Below are 25,352 nucleotides of genomic sequence, written 5' to 3' on the forward strand. Positions count from 1 at the left end.
TGCAGTTGGCTTGGCCATTGTCTAGGTCTTTGGACTTGCACTAACACATGGGATGTAGGCTGGATATGTGTTTGATGTGTGCCAAGTTTGTATTTGATTCTCCACACATGGGGTGCGCTTTATTGTCATACCTATTTGATGCACATGTAACCATTTACATGTGTGTTATGTCAAAACAATGTTAGTAAATGTCAGACAACTGTTGCTGCTGCTATGTTATATTTCTAAGGACTTACACAATAACCACACATGCATCCCTACTTAACTTCATGCTACGGGTCCTGTGCACATGGAGACTGTGAGGCTGATGCAAAGTGGACTGTGGCCTTGGACCTTCACCTGCCATCAGGGCCCCTGGTTTGAGTAACCCATTTCTGCAGGGAGTCTTTACATTGTGGACTTCACATATTTGCAAGAGTGGACTGTATGAATTCCTTTTCACTGCCTTTCCTTTTCATGTGGGTAAAGTGTAAAGCCCCATTGCAGTGATTCAGCAGTGGAGGTGTGTTTTATGTTCCTGAGACATCCATACTGATGTCTGTTTCTGTTTGATGGGGCAACAAGACATAGCTTGAGAGCAATGTAATGGAATCACAGACATTATTTGCTATATCATTGATGAGGAGGGGCTGCTTAGTTTCCAAGATGCTAAGTAATTTGTCCTACTTCTGACATTGCAAAACATTTAGCTATGTGATACTAGGAGCTGCATTGCACATACATGTAGCCAGGACTGTTGGAGTTGCCAGTGGTTGTTAGTAGCATTAGTTATTAAGGATGTCTACTGTGCCACCATTGCATTGGATTATGATACTGCCTCAGTATTGAGCATCCAACACTGGGAATGGAGTTTTGTGAGTGTCTTTGCAGTTACATCCACTATAGAGGTTCTGCTGCAGAGTTGATTTAATTTAGCGCCCTGAGAATGAGGGCAAATATGGAGAGCCCGATGGTAAGCATGTCTGTATTAGGTTTTTCTGCCTGCAGTTGGTAACCACAAGCAGGCCCCCGACCACTTCAAGCCCCGCTACGCTACTCTGGCTACTCGCTCTGTTAACTGTCCCTTCAGACCCCCCACGTCCTGCACCCCAATCAATATGTATTGGCATGTTTTCCCCCTGCAATGACTTAGGGACATGTTGCTCACACACCCCCCCACTCACACTGAGCAAGTTCCACCCCTGCTTGTCCATGGCAGTGGGAAGCAAAAATTACAATGCAGTCATAACAACGCAACTGCCTTTACATCACATGTCACTACAACGCATGCCATTACAACTCATGTCACTACAACGCATGCCATTACAAAGCATTATAAGGTAAATAATGGGGAATAATAATTTTTATCCCTACACTATCCAACACTTACCCTACTGTTGCAATCACTGGAGTGGGAATAGTAATTTGTACCCCTCAACTATCCAACACTTATCCTACTGTTGCACTCACTGGAGTGGGAATAGTAATTTTACCCCAACTCTATTCAACACTTACCCTACTGTTGCCATAAAAGTATTATGCATTGTAATGGTATGCGTTGTAATGGTATACGTTGTAATGGAATGCGTTGTAGATATAGTTTCTAAAAATACATTGTGATGGCATGCGTTGTAAAATCATGTGTTGTAATGGATGTTGCGATGTAAAAACTGCGTTGTAAAGGCATGCATTGCAAATGTTTGTGTTGTAACGTGTCCTATTCCTGCCAGTACATTGCTTGGCTGTGGACTGACTGTACAGGGGTAAGTGTGAGACTTACCAGTGGTTGCATCTACTACGGTGTGCATTTTGAATGGCGTGGATCAGGTAGAGCAGAGGCAGGATGTGTGCCATGGTCCCATGGCAGCACAGTATGTGCAGACCAGGGTACAGGTGGGTTTGGCCCTCTTCTCCCTCCCTTTCCACCAGCTCTGATGAACCATCACGATAACATCATCAGAATGGCGTATCGTAATTTGGCAGTTGTATTATGAGGCGTTCTGCTCTCCAATGACCTTCATTGGTTCTTTCAACACCACTGCAGTCGTAATTTTCTTTCGGAGTCGGAGGGACCGGGGTGGTCGGAAACTGCCTATTCACATGCATTGTAATGTGGCAGTTGGGTCAACAGCTTCCGACAGTCCCATGGATGTCTGACCTCCACTGACAAGATCAAGGAAGCCGGTCTGCCTGGAATCATGGAAAGGCCTGATGCTCCGGACTTACCCAGTCCCTGTCATGTGTCTTCTGGTTCCCATTGGCTTCCCTTTTCCAAGTCCCAGTTCAGCCTTCCCTTGGTGGTTCCCTAATTTTTTGCACTTGGCTTATTCCTTGAATCTGGCTTTCTCCCTGCACATGTGCTTTCCCCCTTCGCTTCAAGCTGTTTCAGCCCTTTGAGCCCAGAGGTCAGTGGGTTGCAACTGACTGTTTTTAAGTGTCCTTGTGCTCTGTTGTGTTCCTGCTGCTGTAATTCCAGGCTTGTTCTTTGATTCCGTTTCCCTTATTTTCTTCACCCATTTTACAGTTTTTGCATTTTTTGCAAAATCTATTTCTGTACCTTGTTTTCCTGCATCTATGTTAATTGTGTTAGCGATTGTTTATACTCTCCTGTCTGCAATCTTCTTGATCTACCCTGTTATATGCAGATTCCTTGCCTCATGTGTTTGCACATTTCCTTCTAGCCTTGTTAGAATGCCATGAGTAGTTACCTGTAATCTTATTTATTCTTTGTACATGTCCCAGTACTTACTCCATGACGTGAATGTGCCTATCCACCAGCTATTAATCACCTGTTCCAAGCTGCTTTTTATTTCTACTCAGTATAGATTACCCCTAAAACCTCCAACCTCCCCACCACTTCATAGGGTCGTAAGTACTGGGATGAGAATGATGAATCTGAGTACTGAAGATTACCGGAAAATAATTTGAGCATTATTGCCTCTTCTTCTACCTTGTCTCGTTACTTACTCCATGAGGAGTGCCCATACAAACATTCTTTCATAGGATAAAAACGAGACACATGAAAGACAAGACAGAACACTTTATTTAAAACAGTTACTACTCCTCCATGAGCAACAAATTGCATTGAGGCAAAAAAACTGAAAAACTGTGAAGCAGAACCAACTTCTCTAGAAGGACATGGATCTCAAAACAACCTGTTGCCCAAAAGACAACTTGGAACCCTAGGCTGCATTTAATCTGTAACGGAGGATAACTGTGGAGGGGGAAAACCAAGGGGCCGCCGTGCTAATATCCACTACGGAGACACCTGACCAATCTGCCTAGGAGGCAGCCATGCCTCTAGTAGAGTGAGCCTTAAAACTCTCACAGACAGCCATATGCTCCAGTTGATATGGAAAGGTTATAACTGACTTGATCCATCTCGTCAGAGTGGACGATGTAGTTTTCTCACCTCTCTTGAAGGGGCCAAATTTAACAAAGAGTTCCCTATCAAACCTGACACTCAGCCAATCTCTTTAAACAGAGGGTGACTGCCCTCACCACATCCAAAAAATAAATGCAGCAACGAGTTAGGATCATCCTCCTGCTGAAGCAACATAGGGAAAATAACCTCCTGATTCCTATGAAAGGTGGAATTAACTTCAGAAGGAATCCCGGATCCAAAGTGAGGATAATATGATCCTCAAATACTCCTAACTAAGGATGTCTTAAAACTATTCTCCTAGCTCACCCAAACACCTTGCTGCGGTAATGGCCCCAAGGAAAAATAACTTCAATGTAAAAAACTTCTTAGAGACTATGTGAAGAGGTTTAAAGTGTTCCTTCTGAAGAGACAAATAGGGCTCAATTCAGATCTCAGGAAGGAAAAGGCAGACAAACCTTGGGTCTTAGTAATTCAGACCCGTAAATAATCTGGTACCTAATGATTCTGCACATGAGAGGTCTTCCCAAGGGGATCTAAATGCCCTTATCCCAGACCACTGAAAACATAACGTGCACACTTCTAAACCCTTCTCAAAATCCTACACCAAAAAGTCAAGAATCTTGATAGTGGGAGTAGTAACTGGAGAGAAACCCCCAATTATGCACCAGGTATCAAAAGAAGCCCAATGAGGGGAGTAAGCGCTTGTTACCGGGAGAAGGAACAGGAATCAGAAGATGTGCTGGACATTCCCTGGCATGTTCTATGCTTACCGGAACACTCTTCTCTTCCTCTGCAGCCTGGTAACCATGATGTAGATTCAAAGGGAAAGGAAGCCGCAACCTCAGAAGAGCTGGATGGGGCCAGTCACGAGGTCCCCGTAGAGCCAATCAGAGAGCAGGAAGGTCCTTTTAAACCCAGGAATACGGAAGAATGGTTGTTGCCGGCAAATGCGGAAATTAAGAGAAACGCTGGTGAGAACATTGCGGATCCAAAACCAACCTGTTTTCCCACCAGAGGTTGGAAGAGAGAAAACCCACAGGGCGATAATAGCTAAAGCTCAGTCACCAATGCTGCTCAAACATCAGAATTCCCCAGTGCAATGACCAGAGGAAAAGCAACCGCTGAGTTCCCTGAAGTCATCTTCCCAAATCCCTCCCGCGTCTGCAGACTGTGGCAGGGTTCTCGCAGTAGCAGAGTGCACCCGAGCTCCCGACCAGACGCAATGCCCTGCCATGTTTCAGGAGAAATGTAGCTGAGCCAGGTATGGGGCTGAATCTTTGGAGAACGGGAGGAGAGAAGGGTATAGCCTTATGAGTATCAGCCACAACAGCCAATTATTGGGGTTCTTTTTGTTTTCTCTTCACCTGTGGTTTCAGAGTGGATACCTAGAAGCCATAAACAAAGTCAGTTGACACGATAAAGCAATTTATTTGCCTTCTCTCCTTAACCTTCTATTTCCTTTTTCTATTGTATGGTATTACCCTATTAATTTAGGACAAAGACTTTTCAGTTTCTGAATAAACTCCACCCTCTTGTTGGTTAATCAGGAGCACGGGTGATTTGCTCTCTGGGAGCCGGCCTAACCTATCTTATTTTGAGTATTAAAAGAAAAGTGACTTATCCTGGCATATGTTTTTTTTTCAAGGGCATTGATGAAAGGGCCCCAGACTCTGCCATGACCTAGAAAAGATGAAAAGCAGAACACATGTTAAAGATTCTTTACCCTTTGTGGACGTAGTATAACCAGACTTAACTTAATAAATGAATCCAAAGAGTGTCAACAAGACTGTAAAAACCCACTCCTAAAAATAAAATCTCGACTTAAATTTCTTAGTATATGCAGTTTTTTGCCCGCCAAACAACATCTTTGTTGATAGAAATTCTCCTATGTGCCTGTAAGGAAGAAAGAACAGAGATAGAAATACTTTTACTCATGAACCTCTCCCTCCCAACCTCCTGACCAATAGTCTTAACCAGGCTAGACAGTCTAGAGCAGAGGTCTTCATAATATTAAACAGTGTTTAGCGTACCAAAGGTATGTGGGTGACTATGGTTCAGGTGGCAGAGGCTTGCTACAGTATTGTTTTTTAAAAGTCTCTATTAAGAATTGCCCAAAAATGTACAATGATACTTTATTTTTCACAAACAAAACATAATTTGACACCACTCATTTGGGTGATAACGCCTTTCTAAACTGATGTGGTGAATGAAACTGTTTTTCTCCAGAGAGATGGTCAATCTTTGGATGTATTTTTGCTACTGCCATCCTCAAGTTGTGATCCACTTTAAGTCTAGAACGGTACTTCATCTTTAATACTGACAATAAGAACCCGATCTTGCATAAATATGATGAGCTAAAAGGCAGAAGCGTCTCGACTGCAATTTTCTACAAACCTAAATATTATTGAGACATTTTCAGTCAATATTCCTGGAATAAGATTTTGCTGATTTGCTTCTGGAGAACAAGGTCACTCTGAAGATCAATTAGATCTTCTTGATGGTGCACTGGGAGATGAGTACCTACATCCAGTAGAAAAAGTTGAAAGACCCGGTCATTGACATGATCATTGTCTTCAGGAAAGTACTTTTCTAAACTTTCTCTGGGAGAAATCAAGTAATTTCCAATGACCTCAGCAGCACTTTCAAGTATATATCCTGTGTCCTCATGAGCTTCTGCTAAACATGGGAATGCCTTAATCAGTAATACAAAATCAGGATGGAAGGGCCAAAGGAAAACGTTTATAGACCTGCTCAGACTAAATCCCCAATCTACTTATACAAAACACAAATGTCTAAGGGTCTCTAACAGGTCAACTACAGCTATGATGACCTAAGTGTCTCTAAGTGCACTAGAGACACTAACTCTACACAGAGAGTCCTACCTAAGACCGGAGGCACCGCGCTGATGCCCTGTTACTTTCTTTACAAAGGTTCACTTATGCACATGGACTCTCGATCTGAGATCTAGTGTGGTATAGGTTGTATTGTTTCCATCTAAATTCCTTTTTTTGTTACACTAATATCTTTTGAGCACTCACAGTAGCAATTTATATCTAGGTCCTGAAGAAAGCTAGACACCAATAAGGTCATGATAACTGAAACATGTAGACCATGTTTGCAGTTATTCTGTTAAAACTGCTTTTTTGCACTGTTTTTAATCCTGACATCATGAAACAATCATTAAAGTATTCTGTGCCAGTTTTAGTTAACATTAGCACAGTTTTTGCTTTAATTTGCACTGCGCTCTTTACTCACATTCTACAATATCAGCTCTTCTTTCTGGGTTTTAGGGACCCGTAGGATAGGGATAACAGTAAAAAACATCCCTGTGCTCCTCCCTCTCAGTGAGGGGGTTGTAGCCTCCGACTGTACTAGGATTTACAGTCGGGAGGAGGACCCAGATGATGAAGCATGTCACTTCGGAAAGTGATGGGATTCCGTCCTTTTAGGTAGGACTCTCTGTGTAGAGTTAGTTTCTCTAGTGCACTTAGAGGCACTTGGGTCATCATGTTAATGTTAATGTTACCACAACTTGTATAGCGCAACAGCTGCCCCAGCAAAGGGGCGTCCCGGCGCTGACAGAAGAGCAACTAACACGTTAGGAGGAACCAGGGGCACAGGCTAAGCGGCGGGAAACAGGTGTGTTTTAATGGCCTTCCTGAATTCTAAGTAGTTGTTAAGGCCCCGGAGGTGAGTAGGCAGCGAATTCCAGAGGTAGGCCGCCCTACTGCGGAAGGAGCGGCCTCCAGCCCGCACCCTCCGTGTCCTGGGAGCCTCCACCAGGTGTTGACCTAGTGAGCGTAGGTGACGTGTGGGGACATACGGCGAAAGCAGGATGCTAGGGGTGGTGAATTTCAGGGCTTTGAAAGTGATGCAGAGCGCCTTGAATTCAATTCGCCTAGCCACCGGCAGCCAATGCAGCCGGCGAATGGCGTCTGACACCGGGCAGGACCTGCGCAGGCCAAGCAGGGTTCTTGCTGCTGCGTTCTGGGCCCTTTGGAGCCTCAGAATTTCAGCCTTATTTGAGCCAAGGTACAGAGAGCAGGCATAGTCCAATCTAGACATTATTGGTGCTTGAATGATGGTCTGACGTGTGGGTGCATCAAAGAAACCCAATAGGGGTCTGAGCCCCAGCAATAGCCTGAATCATACCTGTAGTTGACCTGTTAGAGACCCTTAGACTTTTGTGTTTTGTATAATGCCTCAATCAGGCCACCTTGAATTAGTCTTCTCCACAATTCCAGCTTCTTCTTGAAGGCAAACATTTTTTTTATATATGGAGAAAGATGTACTATCAGCTCCTTGCAAAGACAAATTCAAGGACTTTATCAGAGATGTCTGCAAGGTATACTAAAAGCACAAGCCAACGGGATTACACAACTGTTATGTTTGTGGGGGCCCAAATACGGAAGGAATTGGCATACTTAATTTCTCAATTAAAAAATGCGATACAACACCTCCCCTTTAGATAACCACCAGACGTCTGTATGGAAAAGCAAACCATCATGTTTAGCTCCCACTTCTGCTCCTAAAATTTCAAACAGATGCACTCTAGTGGGTTGACCCTTTATAAAATTTGCAATTTTCACAGCTGAATTCAACACATCCCCCAAGTTCTCTATCCATGTTTTCAGACTCCAACGGCTTCCCGGTGTATCATACAGTGGGTCCATAGAATATGTAGAGCCACTTTCAACTCTTGGGCCACATCTCACCTTTACTTGGAAGCGGACTTACTTGGCAAACGCTGCGGAATCCTCACGGGACGCCCACGCTGTGTGTCTCCCTCGCCGCCACTCACCTTCGTTGGCCGCAGCTGGGGGAGACCACAGCTCCCATCGTCCTCTGCTCCTGGCTTCCGCATCCCGCTTCACTTCCTGCTACCAGTGCGCCCGGAGGCGCTACTTAAACGACAGGCTCCCTCGGTGGAGCGGGGGCCACATCTCACCTTTACTTGGAAGCGGACTTACTTGGCAAACGCTGCGGAATCCTCACGGGACGCCCACGCTGTGTGTCTCCCTCGCCGCCACTCACCTTCGTTGGCCGCAGCTGGGGGAGACGACAGCTCCCATCGTCCTCTGCTCATGGCTTCCGCATCCCGCTTCACTTCCTGCTACCAGTGCGCCCGGAGGTGCTACTTAAACGACAGGCTCCCTCCGCGTCGTGGGAGGCGCGCGGGCGGCGCCGGGCGAAGGGCGGGCCGTCTGTGGCCGTCCGGGGCAGGAAGAGGCAGGGCTGGGCCCAGTCCCTTGCATTTCTACTAGCAGCTGTTCGTGTGGAGTACTACTCGGTCCTATCCGGCGGAACCAGATATCCTCGCATCCTGTAGAGGTACACAGCCTGTTTATGCCACCATTGCTTTTTGATGACATGTGCTGCTGTTAGTTGGCTTAGGGGAGAGGCACTGGTGTGACACTGTACCCCTTGTAGACACATAAGACACATTACCCTTGAGTAAGGTCTCAGCACTAACACGTGGAGCAGTGCTATCTAGATCATGGTCAAATCAAAGAACCAGCAAATAAGGACAGAGGGAGGGGTAAAGGGAACCCTGGATGCTTTTATTATACGTGCCGAGTCACTGTTAGCCCATGAGATCCTGCTAACTGAGAAGCGGCTTTCGCTGGACTCTTTAATAGCCAATAAACGGTCCTCATTGGGCAACATAGCTCTTTGCCCCACGCCCGGCGGAGGAACCCGCTTGTCTCAACTAACTCATACCCAGCCAACCCAGCCTCAGTCCTCCGACACATTGATAGTGGCAGAAAGCAGTTCTCAGGGGGACCCAGATTCACTAGGTCAATTAGCAATAGTTCATACCAATACAGGTAGCCCGAAGTTGCCGCCCATCAATACCAACACTCAGCTGGTTACTGAAAATAACACTCGGGGAGGAGAAGAGTTAAGGGGGGCGACTAGCGCACTACGGTTAATGCCTAATAATGAATCCATACAGCCACTCACTAGGGAAGTAAGTACACGCTCCAAAAGATCTCAACTTGTGACAGGGCAATTAAACAGTGGTGGAACCATTGCTGTAAATCGCCCCAGCAAGCCTGGACGTAGAGGGCAAACCAAGCCTAGCAAAGGAGGTAATATAAACCCTGAGAACACAGTATGCCCAGATTGTCATAACATAAATAGGGTGGAGCGGCTGCATGACATTACGGTAGCCTTTGGGAAAAAAATGGAACAGCTTTTATCTCAACACTTAGACCCAGTCATGAAAGCAATCCTAAACTTGGTGGAAAAAATAAGTAGGCTGGCAGACCCAGTTTGTGGTCAGCCCCCTGGGGTTAATCCACTGAGGAGGGAGGAGGAGCCAGTAGTGGCTGATAGCGGGAAAAAGGCTGCTATTAACTCTAACCCTGTTATGCGAGACCACAGGGAAATTCCCCTGGACCAGGGGAACACAAGCACCAGGATCCCCGGTGGCAAGGCCCAGGGTACAACACGAACCCCTCCCGACCCTAAGGATGCCTGATGGGGCTCAAACGAGCAAGTTAATGTGGAAAAAATTACCTGGAATGCGTGCGCCATGAGCACCCCAGGTCTCCAGACCCTGGATTTGCCTCCCGCTTCTAGTCCCTATTCGATTGTGTTAGTAGGTGTGCCTGGTCTCAATAATGCCAAAGAAGAAACAACCAACACACTGATTAACAAAGCTTCACACTGGTTACTCAATAATACATCTGCCAGGAGATTGCAGCACAGGCATATCCTCATGGCCAGGAGAGTAGCCTGGATTGGGAATACTGGGAAAAAATTTGCGGGCGACTGTGTGATTGTCAATTATAGGCACCCCGAGTTAGTCAGAGAGTTGTTGGATAATCGCTATGAGGAGGGAGGAAATGGGTCCTGTATCAGGATGTTACCCTTGCACTTCTTCTACAGGAATAGAGCACAGGATAACGGGACAAGATGGCAGGGGTTAGGGGCAGTTACAAAAAGAAGGGATAAGGCTCACAGCAATTTAATGAATAGATTTGCCCCACTCTCAAGTTTGTCGGCCCTGGACGAGCAAGATTGACTGTCGACACCAGGGATCGGGGAGCCTGAGATAGAACTAATATCTGACTACCATTGTACCTCTGGAGACACACACCCCCTAGGGGTACCTGACTTGGGTTTGGGGGCATCTGACCCAGATCCAGTTGTTGGTAACGCTGGTGCGATGGGAAGAGAAGTTGAACCCAGGACCCTTTCAGCCAACCGACCAACAAGTGGTACCAGCCCAAGGCACCTGCCCGGAGCACCTAAGGGGTTAGACCCAAATCACAATGAATTGAGGTTGATCTTCTGGAACATTGCTGGACTGGCAACCAAGATCCAAAATCCGGATTGGCAAGATTTCATTAAAAAATTTCATGTTATTTGTCTTCAGGAGACATGGGAAACAAGTAATAATGCATCATTTATTTAAGGCTATAAATCATTCCCTGTTGCAGCCAGGAAATCAACTATGGGCCGTGCCAAGGGAGGGCTAATTATGTATGTAGCACTGGCTCTTCACGGGAAGTGGGTAGACCTGGGGTGGGATTCAAGCTGCCTCCAGGGAGTAAGATTTACTATTAAGAGCACAAAGATTATTCTTATAAACGCAGGACAATCTATACTAAATTTGGCTGAGCTGGAGGAGAGGCTGACTAGCTTAAATGACACTAGGGATGCAGGCACCCAGCTAATTCTTATGGGGGATTTTAATTGCCATCAGTGCCCCCACCTGAAATGGGAAGGTGGGAGGTGGGATGCCTGCCCCTCCACCAAGGGCTGGCACACGGAACACTCGAGAGAGGGTCTGGCACTAAGTAGAATTGTCAGCAAGTTTGCCTTAACTCACACGATGGACATGATTGGGCACGGAACATCTTACTCATTGATCCCGTTCTTTAAGGGGAGAGGAAAGGACTCAGTTATTGATTATATTTTCATATCCACTGTGCTAGAAAGTAGGGTAGGCCATTTTGAGATTATTCCAAGTGTGTTTAGTGATCATAATCCCCTGGCTATGTCACTTACAGATACACTAGGCACCAAAGTGGCTGAAACACCCACTGTGGGCGAATACAAGGCTAGGGATCAGGGGAGGAGAATTAAATGGAGGAACATTGATGGTGTTGAACTCCATAGAGCTCTCCTCGCCAATGCTGAGAATCACACCTGGAGGTGCCTAGATCCTAAGGTAGAGGGGACGGACCTAATTACAGCATTTGAGGGCTCTGCTCAACATATTGAAAGCCTCCTAAGAAGTAAACCCAAGCCCCAGGCTGACTTTCATCCTAGATGGTTCGACAAGAACTGTTCAAAGGCCCACAGGGACCTGAAGTCGGCACTAACTAAGGTCCCAAAGAATAAAGGAAATATTGCCGCATGCAGGAGTCGCTACAAAAAAGCGATCAAGCTGCGGAAAACAGCCTTACCAACAGAGGCATGGGAATCCCTAAGAGAGGCAGCCGAGCTCAGAGACACGAGCAGTTTCTGGAGGGTCATAAACGCTCCGTGTTTTCAACCCGCAGACAAACCCCATGTGGCGTCTCACATCCTGCCAGAGGCATGGGAGGCGCACTTTATTAGTCTGTACAATCGTGGGGCGCCGGAGGTGCAGTTTATACCAGCCATAGGACCCCCCACTTGTGCCTGGACACCCATTCCGGTGGATGAGGTCCAGTTAGGCATAGATGGCCTAGTAGTGAGAAAGGCGCCAGGGCCGGATGGGATTCCTCCTGATTTATTTAAAAGTCAGTCAGACCTCTGGGCCCCCATATTAACTAGGGTGTATAACACAGCCATTGAGGTGGGTATGCCTAGATCTTGGTCCACGGCCGTTATTGTGCCCATATTCAAGAAGGGTAACAGAAAAGACCCTCAATGTTATCGTCCAATATCCCTAATAGATGTTACGGCGAAAGTCTTGGGACGAGTCATTCTAAACCACCTAATGACATGGGCTGACGAAAATAATATCATTACTGACGTTCAGTATGGCTTTCGAAATGGGCGCTCCACAACTGACCAATGCCTTAACCTTCATTACTTGGTGGCAAAGTACACCTTGGTCAGGGAAGGGACAGTTTATTTGGCGTTCATGGATCTTTCAGCGGCCTTCGACTGTGTGAACAGAAGAAGGCTGTGGGAGATCTTGAGCGCCATGGGCGTGGACCCAGGTCTGATCCAAGCTCTGCGTATGCTTCACCAAAACACCACGGCACGGGTCAGATTTACCAACGAGGGTGACGTCACAGAGGACTTTCAGTGTCGGGGCGGGGTGAGGCAAGGATGCATCCTCGCCCCATTCCTGTTTACGCTTTACATTAATGGCCTCGATAAGGCGCTTGGAGTCCTGGAGGCAGACTGTCCCTGCATTGGGAGGAGAGGCGTACCCGTCCTACTCTACGCAGACGACGCTGTCCTCCTGGCGCGTACAGGTAGGAGCTTGCAGGCCCTCATTGGTGGATTTGTTAGTTTTATGGCAGACCTTGATCTAGTTCCCAACCTCACAAAATCTTTTATTATGGAAGTGGGCAAAACCCCCCAGATGAACTGTGTCTTTACCATAGGTACACATAAACTTGAGAAGGTAAAACTTTTCAATTACCTGGGGATTGTCTTTGACAAAGACTTAAATTTTAAACCCCTTGTAAGTCATAAATGCACCCAACATCTGGGTGCGGTGGGATCAATAATGAACTATGCACGCAGACTTGGTCGTTGGTCACCCAACGAAATAGCACACTTATACAGTTCTGTCTGCTGTGCTAAAACCCTGTATGGAAGTGAGGTGTGGGGTTTCACAAACGGGGGGAAAATTCAATTGGAGGAAGATAAGTTTCTAAGGAGACTTTTGCAAGTTCCGCAAAGCACCCCTTCTTTTATAGTCCATGAAGAGCTGGGCATCTCTTATATTAGCGAAAGGGCCCGCCTCAATCCCATCATGTGTTGGATCAAAATTTGGTCAAACCCCGAGGCAAGCCTCAGTAGACAAATCTTGGAGGACTGTATGAAGGGGGACAAAGGGCTGCAAATACCCTGGCTCAAATTTGTCAAGGACACTTTAACTAGTTTGGGACATGCTAATCTTTTTGATGACCCCTCAACAATACTCAATCGAGACAAGGGTGTCATAAGGGCAGATTTTTTAGGACACTCAGCCAGTGCTAGAGAGGAAAGGGAAGGGCGGAAATGCACTGTAAGAGAACACCAGCTTACAAAAACATGTGTGGGTATGGAATTTTATCTGTCTAACATACATAATAGACAAGACAGATTCCTGATGACAAGATTTAGACTTAATCTCTTGCACCACATTTTATCAGTCCCAGCTGGTTATGCTAGTGACGTTAGCCAAAAAGGGTGCTGCGGTTGCGATCAACGATCTCGGTAAGATACCCTGCACTTTGTTCTACTATGTCCTTTTTATGCTTACCCAAGGAAGCGGTTTTTAAAAAACATTCTGAAATGCACAAAAATCAGGCAGGCCAAAGTGGCCCTTTTATTTCTGAAACTCTCCGCTGACCCATTTGTATTATTTAGCACTGTACATTTTTTACGTATAGCAGTCAGACTTTGAAACACCAGAGGAGAGGACTAACTGTTAGGATTGAAATGAAAGTTTCCTCCTAGATTTAGCCCATACCAACTGCCAAGAGAAAGTTGTAGATAATGATTTATAGTATTCGACTGTCCTGTTTTTAATTACCTCGCACCAAGAGGTTTTATAACTGATGATTCTAGGGTTATTATGTATACTTGATTGTGGTTTTTAACAAAAGTATGTTAAATTTTATGTTGTGCATCTTTTATGGATATTTTCAAATACCTGAATAAAGATATTGAATTTGAATTTGAAAAAAAAACTCTTTGGCTTTTAAGCCTGCCCTATCCCCATACATGGAGTAGCAGAAACCCGTACAGATCCCAACACAGCTGTCCCATTTTAAGCCATTGGCACACAGGAAGTGATTTAGAATATCAAGCAAGGCTGATGCTCCTGCCTGTCCCTTGATTGGTTTAGAACATCTTCCAATACTACATTTTTGTGGCAGTATTGGACAGAAACAATTAAATGAGCTTCCTTAGATAAGTTAGTCACTTCATCCAATTTCAAAGCAAAACAACTACATTTCAAGCCTGCTATGAGTTATCTCTTGATGTTCACTGACATGTCAGAGATGCGTCAACAACCTGTTGTGTCTGAGACAGGTAGTACTTTAAACTTCTCCGCCGTTTTTTCACCAAGCATTGTACTGGCCATGTCAAGAATTGCTGGAAGAATCACTTTATCTCCATCTGAAAAAGTCATATTGTTTTTGGCAATGTGGTATGCCAATGGATAAGATGTTTTCAAAGCATTTGTTCGCGGGGAGAATACATTTTTCAGTGTCTTTAGTGGATGATGTCTTCCAGCTTTTTGGCAAAAACATCCTATTCTCTCCTGCCAGTGACCCGTGTTTAGTTTCCAAGTGGTGCTTGTTTCCATGCTTTCGTTAGCCAAGGTCTTGCCACAAACCAGACACAGTGGCCTGATTTTGCCAGTTATGGTAACGCAGGTGAATCCAAAGTCCAAATAGGAAGCATCATACTTCCTATTTGTTTCGGCTTTATCCTCACCATCTGTTTCGGCCTTTCATTTGAAAGCGCTACCATCCTTTGGCAGCAGGAAATGATCCATGTAAAATGTGTGTTTGAACTATGTTCCAAAATTCAATATTAATGGACACCACAGACTTGCTGCTGCATGCGGTATAGCTGTGTTTTAAAAAAAATCTTTGTAGTTCTCAAAATGTCTTTATATTTGTATCTGGAATGTATAAAACATAAATAACACATTAAGTCCCTTCCACATGCTTCAAACAGAAATTGCAGCTGGCCCGGGCTTCTTTTTTTTTTTTACATACTTTATTTATTCAATTTTAAACAACAACTGAGCAGTTGTACACAGTTTTAAACATATCTCCCTCCAGTTATTTCCATATGGTGGCAGAGTCCAGTGACATATCAATCATGAATGTTTAGCTACAAGAAAATGTGGAAGTAAGCACAGGTCATACACCAAACATGCATGAACCGAACATCGTACATGATTACAGTATAACACTGTGCTTATCTTTATGTTTCGCTATTAGTATCAGAGGTATCATTCTGACCCTTTCCATTTCCATTGGGTTAAGAAGCTCCCTGCATAATTCTCTCCAGAATGCGATGTTCTCAGCCAGTTTTTCTTCCTTTCTACCGGATTTTGAGTGCAATTATTCTGCGAGAGACCATTCACCCACATCCCTTATCCAGCTCTCTAATGTCAGGGCTCGGGCCCTCATCCAGCAGATAGCTACCCTACTTTTGCCCAGTACCAAGGCTAATTGTAGCAATTTATAAGCCATTTTTTGTTTCTTGGGTTTTGGTGTCAGCCCCAAGATGCAATGCTCTGGTGCAATATCCACTCCGATACCCGTCTCCTCATGTACCTTTCCTACCATATTAACCCAATACTGCTGCACCTCCAAACAATCCCATGCTAAATACAGAAACTCTGTTTGGGCCCTGTTACATCTAGGGCATTCATGGGGAGAGGCCGGGTCTATTCGATGTAGCCTCACTGGGGTTACGTACACCTGCTGCGGGAAGTGGAAATGCAACAGTTTTAGTCGAGCATTACTGGTTACTTTACGTGTTAATGTACATGCCCTCATCCAGCTTTTCTTTGGCAATGGTGACTGTAAAATCTCATTGCAAGCATCCCATGCCTTAACGGCTAGAGACCCAGAGTCTGCCCTCATAGCTTTATATAGCAGTGAAACCAACGTGCGCCAGCTACCCCATGCAAGCAGCACGCCCAGAGTCTCGGTCACCTGAGGCATATTTGGATATGTAGGCCATGTAACCCTGACCGGCTCCCTCAAGCCTGCATATGGTATGTACTGTCCCTGCTCTAAGCTGAACTCCTCTCGAACCTGTTCACATGTGAGAACGGTGCTGTTTATATTCAAATCCGCCAAGACGAGACATCCGCCCTCCCACCAAGCCTGGAAGGACATATTCTCAGCCATTTTATGCGCTGGGACAACTGCCAGATGTTTAACTCCCGGTCAAATGGTGCATACCCGAGCACACATTTCAAAAACGTTTGCCATGTGTATGTCATTATTTTAACGATGTGTGGCAGATCTGTACTTTCATCTGCTACCCCACCCCCCCATCAATATAATAGGTAGGTTCTCTGGCTGCACTTGGCCGCTGAGTAGGCGCTTCTCCCAGTTATCTCCCTCATCCAACCACTGTGCCGCATGTTGAAGGTGATGGTCCTGGCTTCTTTACGTGAGGAGGCTGTGTGAGCCATTACCAAGGTTCCCCTCTCGTTGAGCACACACGCATTTATAGCAATAGGTAACACGGGTGGATGACATGCTTAAACCCTGCTAAAGAGATGAAAAATCCATGATTCTTTGTCTCTGTATATGTGAGTGATGTGCGGTCCTCTGACACCCGAGATATATATGAGCAATGCTGATTACAGAGAACAGTGATGTGGAGGGAATTACCACTGATTTTTGTGATATTAAATGAAAATATAAATCATAGCTAATAAGCATTGGTAAAGTCAATAGGTCAGCCCTCTTTTAGGTATACGTGTTTGTTGTTGTGAGATGTATGTAGATAAACTAACAGAAAACCCAGATAGAGGCACAAGCACAGGTTTCAAATTCACCTGATTTGGGCCACACACACATAATTACACAGGCCACACCTTTTGTAAAGGATTCCTAGTTAACATTTTGGCACACATTTGTTTTAGTGACCCCCATGCCCATGGGATGAGACAAATTAAGGTCTCTGCAAATTCAGCACTGAAAAGATGGAAGAGAGTGTGGACAACACATCGAAAAGGTGAGGTGCAACCTGAGGAATTAATAATAGTGTTAGAGCAAAGGTTGAGCTGGTGACTAAAGGGGGTGTTAAATAGTACAACTTCATAAAAATGACATTGGAAAGTAGTGGATTCTTCCTAATATTTATTTCCTGGGTAGAGGTTCAATACAGCTCATCCACCCAACTGCCTCTGGCTCCTCCAACCTCACAACAATTCTACATGAAGTCAGAGCAGTCTAGAATCCATAGATGTCATAGAAATACATGAGCCAGTTTAGTGAGCAACATTATAACAAATCTCCCTGCGTCATATAACATTAAAAAAACATAAAAACATAAGTAACAAAACAACAGCTAAATAACATAGCCCTTCAAGTACGAAGGTTCACATAAATGTAAGAGTAATAACATAGTAGTTACATGACCTAGTCCCTGAAATTAGAAAGTCTACATAAACATAAGAGTAATAAAATAGTAATCAAGTAACATAGTCCTTCAAATATGAAGGTTCATGTATATCTCTCTTAGGCCTGTTAGAACCATCCACCATGCCATTCCCACCAATATTGTCGAAATTAGTTTCCCCATGAGTAGAATTACCACACACAGCAACCCTGCTGAGGTTCCAAACCTTATGATCAGAGGTCCTGATTGCATTACCAAGAACCTTGACCACTTTAAAAGGCTTCGAAAATTTAGAACCAGAATCACCAAAACCAGGATTCTTAATTCTTACAAAATCACCAACCTTCACCTTAGTGGGTTTAACAGCATGTCTCACATCAAAGTTCTCTTTGCTTTTTAAACAAACGTGATCCTCCTTGCTCTTCCAAGAACTTAAATCAGGAGTTACACCTTTGTCTACAAGAAATTTGTTGACCCATGGAGGTTCTAGAAATGTATCAGGTTGCCTCCCACAGAATAAAAGGAAAGCAGACTTACCAGTAGTAGAATGCAGTGCAAAACGAAATATACAAACTCTCTTAGAAACTTCCTCTTTCCAGTTGAGACAATTTTGCTTTGCTAATGAAATGGTTTCCTTTATTACCCTGTTGAATCTCTCAACAGTCCCATTAGACTCAGGATGATAAAGGGCAGCTTTCTTGTGGACAATACCACAATTAATAAGAAATTCCTCCATCTCTTTGGACACAAGCTGCATTCCGTTATCAGTCAAAAGAGTCTCTGGTATACCCTCCCTAGAGATTATACCTAGGATTCCTAGTTAACATTTTGGCACACATTTGTTTTAGTGACCCCCATGCCCATGGGATGAGACAAATTAAGGTCTCTGCAAATTCAGCACTGAAAAGATGGAAGAGAGTGTGGACAACACATCGAAAAGGTGAGGTGCAACCTGAGGAATTAATAATAGTATTAGAGCAAAGGTTGAGCTGGTGACTAAAGGGGGTGTTAAATAGTACAACTTCATAAAAATGACATTGGAAAGTAGTGGATTCTTCCTAATATTTATTTCCTGGGTAGAGGTTCAATACAGCTCATCCACCCAACTGCCTCTGGCTCCTCCAACCTCACAACAATTCTACATGAAGTCAGAGCAGTCTAGAATCCATAGATGTCATAGAAATACATGAGCCAGTTTAGTGAGCAACATTATAACAAATCTCCCTGCGTCATATAACATTAAAAAAACATAAAAACATAAGTAACAAAACAACAGCTAAATAACATAGCCCTTCAAGTACGAAGGTTCACATAAATGTAAGAGTAATAACATAGTAGTTACATGACCTAGTCCCTGAAATTAGAAAGTCTACATAAACATAAGAGTAATAAAATAGTAATCAAGTAACATAGTCCTTCAAATATGAAGGTTCATGTATATCTCTCTTAGGCCTGTTAGAACCATCCACCATGCCATTCCCACCAATATTGTCGAAATTAGTTTCCCCATGAGTAGAATTACCACACACAGCAACCCTGCTGAGGTTCCAAACCTTATAATCAGAGGTCCTGATTGCATTACCAAGAACCTTGACCACTTTAAAAGGCTTCGAAAATTTAGAACCAGAATCACCAAAACCAGGATTCTTAATTCTTACAAAATCACCAACCTTCACCTTAGTGGGTTTAACAGCATGTCTCACATCAAAGTTCTCTTTGCTTTTTAAACAAACGTGATCCTCCTTGCTCTTCCAAGAACTTAAATCAGGAGTTACACCTTTGTCTACAAGAAATTTGTTGACCCATGGAGGTTCTAGAAATGTATCAGGTTGCCTCCCACAGAATAAAAGGAAAGCAGACTTACCAGTAGTAGAATGCAGTGCAAAACGAAATATACAAACTCTCTTAGAAACTTCCTCTTTCCAGTTAAGACAATTTTGCTTTGCTAATGAAATGGTTTTCTTTATTACCCTGTTGAATCTCTCAACAGTCCCATTAGACTCAGGATGATAAAGGGCAGCTTTCTTGTGGACAATACCACAATTAATAAGAAATTCCTCCATCTCTTTGGACACAAGCTGCATTCCGTTATCAGTCAAAAGAGTCTCTGGTATACCCTCCCTAGAGATTATACCTTTTAAAAAATCAATCACAGTTTTAGTGTTAGTATTCTTCACAAAAGAAATTTCTGGCCACCTTGAAAATAAATCCATCACAACAATGACAAAAGTATCAGAACCATCCCCATGTACAGGACCCAATATGTCCAGAGCAATGTCCTTCCACGGACCACTCGGACGTGATCTCTTCACCATCGGTTGAGTTCTGATCTTCAACGATTTCTCACTGAGGGAACACTGAACACATTCCCTAACCAACCTTTCAATTTGAATATCCATCCCAGGCCACCAATAGTTAGAACGTATCCTTTCCTTAGTTTTAGAAATGCCCAGGTGTGCCTCATGAGCTAGAGCTAACAACTCTTTCCTTAAAGACACAGGGGGATCAAGTCTATGACCTCTCCATAACATTCCTTGACAATCAGACAACTGGTCTCTCACCGACCAAAAATCTTTTACCAACAGCCCCCCTTGTTCCTTGTACTGCCACCCAACACGAATAAGATCCAATACATCTTGAATTGTTTGATCCTCACGAAAAGCAGCAGACCACTGATTTTGGGAAATGACCTTATAATCAATTCCACACACAAAATCATGATGTCGACCAAAACTTGGATCATCCTGACCATCGGAGGGATTAAAAGGGACTAGTCTCGAGAGTGTATCAGCAACAAAATTTTCTGAGCCAGGAACATGCTTCACAGTAAAATCAAAACCCTGTAATCCAACAATCCACTTAGATATTCTTGGTGAAATAGAGTCAATTCCTTTGTTAGTCAAAACCTCACATAATGGTTTATGGTCTGTCCTTACCACAAACAAATTGCCCCAAAGAAACTTTTTAAACTTCTTAATGGCCCAATATACAGCAAGCGCCTCTCTCTCAATCACCGAGTATCTAGACTCTGCCCCTTTTAAACTTCTAGAAACAAACATTATGGTGTTATCAGGGTTGAGCCCCCTTGATACAAAACAGCACCCAAACCCTTAAGGCTCGCGTCCGTAGAAATAATAGAACATTTAGAGGGATCAAAATTCCTCAGTTTGGGAGCAGCTTGTAATTTGCCTTTCAACTCAACAAATTAATTGTCACACGACTGATCCCACAAGAATTTGGCGCCTTTCTTAAGTAAACTTCTCATATTGTAAGTGACTTCTGCAAAATTCTTAATGAACTTATTAAAATACTCCGCCATTCCTAGAAAACGCATGAGCTCTTCCTTTGACGACGGTGGAGTTAGATCCCTGATGGTATTAACTAGTTCAGCTTTAGGAGTAACACAATCAGCAGTAATAGTGTGACCCAAATAGGCAATCCTGTCCAAACCAAATTTACATTTCTCACACTTAATGGTAAGGTTGTGATTAGAGAGACTATTTAGGACGGAACGAACTCTCGAACCATGTTCTGATTCATCACACCCATACACTGAAATATCGTCCTGATAGACACAGACCCCAGGTATACCAACTAAAACCTTTTCCATAACCCTTTGAAAAACAGAGGCAGCAGATACGAGCCCAAAAGGGAGTCTCACAAACCTAAATGTTCCAAAAGGTGTCACAAAGGCGGTCAGATCCCTGGAAGATTGGTCAAGCATGATCTGATGATAAGCGGATGTTAAATCAATTGTACTGAAGACTTTGGCACCACGCACCATGCTTAAAAGTTCAGAAATATTAGGTAACGGGTATTTATCCACAAGTACACACTTATTGAGTTGTCTGAGGTCCACACATAACCTCAGAGAACCATCAGATTTCCTCGCGGCCACAACCGGAGCCAACCAGGAAGTGCCTTCCACTTCTTCAATGATACCCTGTGACTTCAGTTTTTCTAATTCCTTCAACATCTCATCCTTGACACTAAAAGGCACATTGCGTACCTTGCTAGATACAGGAATGGAACCCGGAACTAATTTTATCTTGTGGCTATATCCTTTAAAACACCCAAGCTGATCACCAAAAACACGCTGGACTCCTCCATGAGTTGAGACTGCAAGGAAGAAATATGACTTACAGATTTCACCACCTTTCTTTCTTTGAGGATTATGGAAGGAGTGCTATTAGGATCTAACATAACCTCCAAATCTTTTTGATGCCACCAACTGATGATGCTATCACCTTTTTTAGATACATAGACCTTCCCAGAAGTGTAGCGACCTTCATATTCTATCAATCCAATGAAATACCCTCTCAACTCAATAGGATCACCACCATATGCAGTAGGGTATATATCTGCCTTTAGCAAGTTCACATTCTGACTTAGATAATCATCAAAATTTTTTGAAGAAACAATCGTGATCTTTGCGCCAGAATCAAATAAGACTTTTGTTCTCTTACCTTCTACAAGAATATAATCCAAAGGTCCCTCACCTCCTATCTGGACAACAATTTGACCACATTCAAAATCATGTTGATCACAAGAGTTTTCGTGGTTTATCTCATGAATACTTTGCTTGGAAGACTTGATCTTACAAGCCACAACAAAATGTCCTCTTTTTTTGCAATAACTGCAAACGGCATTTAATGCAGGGCAAGATTTATCATTAGCCCAGTGACCAGTATTGTTACAGCGGTAACATTTATTGCCCTTATTAAACTGTACACGAGGTTTCTGCAATTGTTTACCTTTAGTTAAAGACTTTGTCTGAACATCTTTCAATTTCTTATCAGGAACAGAACTCGTCTCCGTGTTAACAAATGAAACATCTTTGTTAAGGTCTTTTTTGATTTCTTTTACACATTCAACAGAATGTTCAATTCTCTTAGCCACAACAAGAACCTCGTCAAGAGTAGGTTCATCTTTCAACCATAACTCATCACGCACTTTCTCAGACACACAACCCAACATAAACTGGTCCCTAGTCCTTTCCTCTATAAGTGTATCAAACTTACAGGTTGACACTAGCCTTCTTAAATCTGTGACATAATTTTCAATGCTTTCTCCCTCCTTCTGCATACGTTTCCCAAAATGGTAACGTTCAAGAATCGTACTGACTTTAGGTAAATAGTGTGAGTCCAACTTATAGATGCAGATTTCAAATTCATTGAGGCCTGCAGCTGCACTTGTAGGAACATTTGGAAGGTGGTCAAATACATCTTGGCCCTCCGACCCAGGCCAGTGCATAAGTAAGGCTGTTTTTCTTTCAACGCTAAGGGAGGTGCCACAAACACGAGCATATCTTTCAAAAACATTTTTCCACTTTGACCATTTTATGGGAGGATCACCAGGTGTTTGCAAAATAAATGGAGCAGCCGTGACGTTTTGCATGACTACTCTTGAGCTGACCAAGCAGGAATGAGAAAGAGTAATGCAAAATCAAATGGAAAGAAAGCAAAATATGTACGTATGTGGATTGCGCTTTAAAAAAAAAAAAAAACGATTTGTCAATATTGTGTATATCTAACACAAATACTCTAAATAGCAGAATACAGTAAGGGCAAAGAAAATAAAGTATATTCCGTTGTTCTCCAGCTGAATCTGTAAAGTTATGGTAACTCGTTTAAACGTCGCAAAAACTGTGCCCATCAGCGTGCAAAAAAAAATGAAAAAGAAAGAAAAAAAAATAATGTTAACGAAGAAACTACGCCCACAAAGCTGTGCACATCAGCGTAGAATTTGGACAAGTCTATTGAACTAAACTTCAATAAAGAAGTTGTGAGCACCATGCTTTGTGCATCAGCGTTGAAACATAAGAAATATGTCCAGAAAGTTACGTGAAGCTGTGCACATCAGCGTGCAATAATGTAGTATAAACAGATCTCTTTATTACCTAGAGTTTGTGCCCACAAAACTGTGCACATCAGTGCAAATGTTGTATATCAGCGTTGAAAATGTAAAAAAAACCAAGAAACTGTGAGCACCAAGCTGTGCGCATCAGCGTTAAAACCAGCCTGCGAGGTATTACTGTGATTGAGGAACTGTGGATCAGTTCCATATAATCTTCGTTGCTCAGCAACCAGCCAGAAACATCATGAAAACGTGTTCCGTGTCGTTACATTACGTGCGTGTAACGTGCTGACGTCTCAGAACAGCGTGTCACGGAAAAGAAGATGACGCAAGGTGATGGTGATTGAAACGCAGAGACACTGAAGACAATGCGCCCATGACAACGAGCGTGGGTGTCAAAGCGCGAGTCCCGCAGCGCGAGCAAAGTCCTAGGGGATGAAATTCAAAAGTAAGCCATCAACTTTAAACTGTTGTTCGACTGCATTCAACCCAAAAATGAGCACCAACTCTTGTTAAATGAAAGGTACAACAGGAGAAATAAAGATACTGAGGACGTGCTTTGACGCTAGGATTAGCGAGGCAAAAAAAAACGCACGAGTAAAAAAAAAACTCAATTACGATGAAAGCGGCAGTAAATAGGTTTCCAGTGACAGTAAATAGATGTAAGCCATAAACGCTTGCACCAGAACAAAGGACGTTCTCTCACTCATCAACATCCAGTTAATTAGGAAGCGCTTAGCGGTTATTTATGGAGCACTTAGGATAGAATGGATCCATAAATATTAAGGAACAGTCTTACTTCTTTTGAAGAATGTGTTGAAAGGTTGTTTTCTCATGCATTCGCGCATGTAGATGAGATGCGTTTAACTTGTGCTCGTCCTTGATGAAAGTAGTAGAAAATCAGTTCTTTCTTTGTAGCAAACAGAAAAGGAGTCTTGTCTTCTTGGAGTTGAGCTGCTTCATTTCCCAGTCGTCGCCAGTGTTAAATAGTACAACTTCATAAAAATGACATTGGAAAGTAGTGGATTCTTCCTAATATTTATTTTCTGGGTAGAGGTTCAATACAGCTCATCCACCCAACTGCCTCTGGCTCCTCTCAACCTCACAACAATTCTACATGAAGTCAGAGCAGTCTAGAATCCATAAATGTCATAGAAATACATGAGTGTCTAGAACAGAGCACTCTTCTCGTGCTCATTACTGACGCACTGCACAAGCCGGGAACTTATCCCGCCAATGTTTCCAATTCAACCCGGTATACCAAAGTTCACCATTTTTCACATTAGTTTCACCAATCCTCTTTCTGGTATTTCCATAGTACTCTTCATCATAACGGAGACAGCGTGTATCAATCTGCAATCTTTATTGAACACTTCCGTTACCGTCTGTATGCCATTCTGGGCTTCGTACAGCGGTACGTGCAAATTATTCACAACATCGATTTGAAAGTAAGCACGAAATTCTTTTTTTTCCTCCAATGCATTTCGAGTCTAAAAGGCTCTTCGTCAGGGAGTTCTAGAACAGATAAAATAAACAGATTCACTGCCTAATCTTCCATGCTACGTGCGTGTAAACAATACATATGTATGCCAACTCATACCCCAACGCTTAAAAAACTTAGCTAAACCAAAACCTTCCCAGTTCCCCACTGAGCTCCGATTCCCATGCTCTTGCAGTGTCATTGTGCTGCCTTTCCCTCACCCTTACTCCCCTCCCTCTCTAACACCAAAACTCCCGTGTTGTTCTCTGAAATAGAACTTCCGATAACTGACTTAATCCTCATTCTTTTACCAATCTGATTACTACCTCCCGTGCTCCCCTCACCCTTCTTAACCCAGTCTCTTGCTGTTTTCACTTACAAACG

At 43.5% G+C, this 25,352-nt stretch overlaps 1 long non-coding RNA gene across 1 annotated transcript in view; it reads left to right on the plus strand.

Annotated features, from left to right (window-relative positions):
• The first annotated feature begins 4,329 nt into the window (after positions 1–4,329).
• LOC146822230 (uncharacterized) overlaps positions 4,330–25,352 on the plus strand; it is a 91,330-nt gene continuing 70,307 nt past the window's right edge. The window contains exon 1 of the long non-coding RNA XR_014962824.1: positions 4,330–4,625. This is a non-coding gene — a long non-coding RNA (uncharacterized LOC146822230). The remainder of the gene's footprint in view (positions 4,626–25,352) is intronic.

This window comes from Triturus cristatus, chromosome 6 (genome assembly GCF_964204655.1).
Source record: "Triturus cristatus chromosome 6, aTriCri1.1, whole genome shotgun sequence".
Lineage (NCBI taxonomy): Eukaryota > Metazoa > Chordata > Amphibia > Caudata > Salamandridae > Triturus > Triturus cristatus.